Source organism: Octopus bimaculoides, chromosome 10, assembly GCF_001194135.2.
Source record: "Octopus bimaculoides isolate UCB-OBI-ISO-001 chromosome 10, ASM119413v2, whole genome shotgun sequence".
NCBI lineage: Eukaryota > Metazoa > Mollusca > Cephalopoda > Octopoda > Octopodidae > Octopus > Octopus bimaculoides.
Window position 1 is genome coordinate 24,089,801 of NC_068990.1, and position 6,023 is coordinate 24,095,823.

Consider the following 6,023-nt stretch of genomic DNA (forward strand, 5'->3'; position numbering starts at 1 on the left):
ACACACACACACACACACACACACACACACACACACACACACACATATATATATATATATATATATATATATATATATACACACGACAATCTTCTACACAGTCCCCACCTATCTCTCATAAAGCATTGGTCGGACCGGGAGTACAATACAATTCCACAAGGTAACGTGCTGTGAAACTGAAATCGAAATCACAGGATTGAAAAGCAAGTCTCATCTTAACCACACAACAATGTCTCATAAAATTAGACGGAAATACCATGTAACACTTTGTGAGCCGTTAGAATGCATTCTAAAACCCTGTTTTCGTAGATCGAGTTGAGTTGCAAAGAAACGTCTTGATGCAAGAAATGGATTTCGGTCGGGAGTTAAGCACCTAAGGAGTGTTGAAACTGAACTGGCTCAGCTAAAACCAAAACGTTATCGTAGACTTGGCTCACTGAGACCTCGTCACCGTTGTTCCTATATTTATCCGAGATCTTTATAATACAGAAAATTTAGAAATAACAATTATTTGAGGAAGAAAAACTATATCTTTTCATTATAAGCTTTATTTTTGACACTTTTTTTTACTGATTAATTAAAGTCTCTTGCTGCTGACAGACACACTGCGTCCCACTTATTGAAAGACAATGATATATGAGAAATTGATGAGCAATGCCGTAAAAATAACCAACAAGGAACAAATGTTTAAAAAATACCCATGTAAAACGTAGATAAGAGCAAAAAAAAATTAATTAAAAAGTAAAAGAATAAATATAAAAGTAAAAGAAAATAAATGATGAGAATGCAAGAAAGGAAGAACAAGTGTTCGGTGAGGACATTTTTTAAATAGACTTTCATAGAATAAAGAAGAATCGATCATTTAAAGACAGTAGGATGTGATTTAGGGAGAATACATGGCTATTTCAGGCAGTTAGACAAACCAGTGTTGAGCTTTCGTTGGCAAGTTCATATTCCTGACATAGTTTTCAGCCATAATTCATCTCTAACAAAATTACCCAATCTATTTTGCAGTTCTTTTAAATAAATCATGATTTGAGGGAGAGTAGGTAACTATTTCAGGCATGAAGACAAACAACACCAGGGTGTCTTTGTTACGTTTAGGTGATATAGTTTTCAGCCGTCATTCATCAATGAGTAAATAATCCAACATACTTTACTGGTTCTAAAAAAAATACAGCGTGATTTGAGGGAGATAAAGTAACTATTTCAGACAGATACACATTTCACGGTGGAAGCACGTGGTTTAATAAATCGATAAATTAAGTACCAGTTACGCACTGGGGTCGATATAATCGACCTAATCCGTTTGTCTGTCCTTGTTTATCTCCTCAGTGTGTAGCCCCTTGTGGGCAATAAAGAAATAAGAAATGTTATTACGTCGGACAAAACACGTAGCAGCATTTCGTCTTTACGTTCGGAGTTCAACTCTTTTCATTTCTTTCGGAGTCGATAAAATAAGTACCAGTTGTTTTATTTGGCATCGACGTATTAGACTAAGCCCCTCTCCCGAAATTATTGCCCTTGTGCCAAACTATTAAGCAGCTTTAAACCTGCTATCTAGCAGGAACGTTTGAACGTCGGACACAGTGCTTAGCAGCATTTATCCGTCTTTACGCTCTGAGTTCAAACTGCATCGTGATCGACCTTGTCCGTCATCCTTCGGGATCGATAAAATAAGTATCACTTTTGTACTGAGATTGATGGAATCGTCCTCCAAAATTATTGACCTTGGGCCAAAATTTGTAACCAATATTCAGCAGTTCAGTGACAGCATAGAATCTCTATTCCTGACTTATAGATGTAAGAAGCGAATAAAGGCGTCTTTAAGTATGAACCAGTCATTTAGAAATAAATTATTTCTAAATATACAATACGACACTTTATTTCTGACTACATAGATAATATATTATTAAAAACTTCACAATCCACCTTTCGTTTCATTCCACGTCTAACTGTCTGCTCTGCCTGACAACTGATTTCATAGCAAGTCCGACTCGCTAAATTTTACGGTTTTTACGCATAATTGAGGTTAGTCCTATCGCTGCAAGTCTAGAAAATAGTTGTATAACACATAATGTCAGTAAACATACGACATAAAATATGAGATGCAGCACGAAGTTTTGTCAGTGAACAGATTGCGGTTTCAAAGCGAGGCAAATATTTTGACACAAATGAAATTTAAATGTTGAATTAAGACTAACGGATTTTGTGTGTTCTTGAATGTCTGATATATATATATATATATATATATATATATATATATATATACACATATATCCTTATCTATATACATGAAAATAAACGCATCTGTATATATATATGTGTGCGTGTATATGTGTAAGATAGCTTACGTCGTATATCGCCTCAAGATGTGACACCGGGAAACCTTGAAATGCGTTATACTTTGAGTAAAATCCTCCGAATTTCAAGCGTTGCATTTCCCTTTTCATTGTCAGATTTAAACTGAACGAACGGCGATATAGGTTTTAAAAAATCGGTAAGAAATTCTAAAGTAAATCACCTTCACGTGGGTATCTTTTTTTCTTCTTTTTACAGTATCTTACGATCGTTTCATGAATGTATTACCCCTCAAAATGAAATCTAAAATTGATAATCATTATTAGGTAATACATCCACTAGTCAGAGAAAAAGGGTGAATTTCCGTGTAGTCAATGGAATGCTATATAAAAATATATGAAAAAGATGTTGTTTGAACATCGTCTTCATATATTTTAATACTGGCACATCTATGCCAGTAACTTTTTTAAACAACATCTTTTTCATATATTTTTCACATAAATAGCGTTCGATTGACTACATGGAAATTCACCCTTTTTCTCTGACAGGTGGATATATTACCTAATATAATGATTATCAATTTAAGATTTCATTTCGAAGGGTAATACATTTATTAAACAATCGTAACATATTTTAAACTTTTTAAATAACCATACTTTATATATCTATAATTCTATCTATGAATACAGTATTATTTTGGACGTATATCTTCTGTGATGATTTTTTTTATGTAATCTTTCATGCTCTTACTTTATGATAAATAAATACTCTTATTTAATGTCTAAATAATTTCAATGTTTTAGACATTTCTCTACCAAGAGTACTTATTCGAAATTCAGTATATTGTATTCTCATTGAATATATTCGATTAACTACACACATATATTTATGTGTGTGTGTATGTATGTATCTGAGTAAATGATGTAAGGACAAGTAAGTTAGGTAAGTCGATATACAAAAAATATTACATACATTTAATACCAAACATGTACAAATGTATACATATAAAAATATAAAGAGTGGAAATGATATCAAAGATTAAAAGGATTGAGTAGGAGTTTTATGAGTCACAGCTGTTTCTAGGGACGTAAATAATGATTGTAACTTGATTCCGTCAACGGATACCACCGGCCTCCGTCTTCGTGGAAGAATTTTACATTTGAGGTGTTAACAGAATGGAGATTAAAGATGGAATCTCCATTCTGCTATAATTCTTCCTTAAAGACGGACGCTGGAGGTATCCGATAATGGAATCAAGTTACAAGCATTATTTTGGACCACCAAGTCCCCAGAAACAGCTGTTGGGCTCGTAAAACTCCTACTCAACCCCCTTAATTCCTTATATCATTTCCATTCTGTGTAATTCGGACTTTTATTTATATGTATACATATGTACATGTTTTGTATTAAATGTATTTAATATTTTTTTTGTATCTTGATAGCTGTTACAGAACCACAATGACTTATGTAATAACCACATTCGTACGTGATAAGCTCATGATGTCATAGATGTGTACCACATCATAAGTAACAGTGAAATTGCTAAAGCAAGTGAGAAAGGTGTATGTATAGACGCACATGTACATATAAATGCTTTTGTATGTGTGTGTGTGTGTGTGTGTGTGTGTGTGTGTGTGTGTGTGTATGTGTGTGTGTGTACGTGTGTGTATGTGTTTTGCTCAATTTCTTGCCTTCAATGTATTTGGAGGAAATATTATAACCTGTAGCAGCTAAAATTAACAAATATTACAATATATGATATCAAATATAATTGCTGTGCATTTTCTAAGCGAGGTTTCTTAAAATTTCATATTTTGTTATACATATTTCCTTTCTATTTTAGTTAGCTGGCAGAATCATTAGCCTGGCGGTATTTCGTCCGACTTTACGTTTTGAGTTCAAATTCCGCCGAGGTAGACTTTGCCTTACGAGCTCGATTAAATAAGCACCAATTGAGCAATGGGATTGATGTCATCACCTTCCACCCCTCCCTCGAAATCGCTGGCCTTGTATCAAAATTTAAAAGCAATATTCCATTTCTATTTAGTTACTTCAAGAGATAGAACTCACCTTCATATATTTACTGTAAATAAATAATGAGCTTACCCTTTTGGATTAACAGAACGTACTCACACATGACCAGGAGTTATCGAGCATATTAAAACTATTTTTTCTTTATTCTTTAGACTTATAAAAGATAACATTTACGCGGATTTCAATAATCCTCAAATTCTTTTGGAGCATGTTCCGTAACATGAATGCTGAAATTTCAATAACCCTTGAGGTAACACTCAACATTCAATGGCTATGAATCAACCAAAGATACATCATATATATGAATATATACATGTGTGTGTGTGTCTGCGTGCATGTGTGTGTGAGTGCTTGTGTGTGTGAGTGAGTGTGTGTGTGTGCTGGAGTGCGCACGTGTTTGTGCATATAATACATATACATATATAATGCATATATATAAATGTAGGTATATATGCATATATGTATATAAATATATGTGTGGGTTATATACACACACACACATGTATATATACCTACATATATGCATGCATACATACGTACACGCACACATATTTATATACGTATATATACATAGGTATATATATATATGTATATATATATATATATATATATATATATATATATATATATACGTATACACACGCACACAGACACAAACACACATACACACACATACATATAAACATATGTATATATAAACGTGCATACAATTTCAAGACGATATAATGAAAGCCGTATGTAATAGCTTAATAAAATTTATTCCTCTCGAAATTCTAAGCAAAGACAATAGTGACCGGTTGCAAATGTTAAGCGAGTTTTAAAAGAAAGGGGAGATAATTTCAAAGAATTAATAATGTGACCTTGATAAGTAGGTAAGGAACCACTACGGATAAAAATATTATTCTATTGGTTCACCTTAGTACAATAGTATTCATTCTATCCTGCAAATCATTGGATATATATTTGCATATAAAATCAGTGTTTATATGTTTGGCTACATATATGCTTAACTAATAATAAGAATAGAGCTAACAAAAATATCTCATAAGTAACGACAGGAATTCGGATCATAAATTCAAGACCTGATATCTGTGAATGTGATATTGTGATAAACTCAATGGAATAAGCTATAAATTTATTGAAATTTCACTCTAAAATAGAGAGAGAGGTAAAAGTTAGTGACACACACATGGGCGCGCAAAGGCGGAAGAGCAGACGAAGGCACATGGCTTACTGGTTCGGGTATTTACCTTACGATCGTAAGGGTATGTATGTTGTGAAGAATTTCTCTTGCTGAAAAAAGAATTAGGATTTTTGTTTTGGTTAGATGTGTGTTTTTACGATGTTTTCCATTTGTATATGGTGTGTGTATGTGTGTGTTTGTGTGTGTGTGAGTGTTGTTTTTGTGATGGTTTCTTTCGTATGTGTGTGTGTGTTTGTGTCTGTGTGTTTTTGTAATGTTTTCTTTTTTGTGTATGTGTGTCTGTTTGTGTGTGTGTGTGTGTGTGTGTGTGCGTTTGTGATGTTTTCTATTGTATGTGTGTGTGAGTGTGTATGTGTGTTTGTGTGTGTGAGTGTGTTTGTGTGTGTGTGCTGGCATATATGTATATTAAAAATAAATTTAGGAGATGATGGGAAGTATTAAAAAAAATATATGTATAAAATTGTTATATATACATATATATATA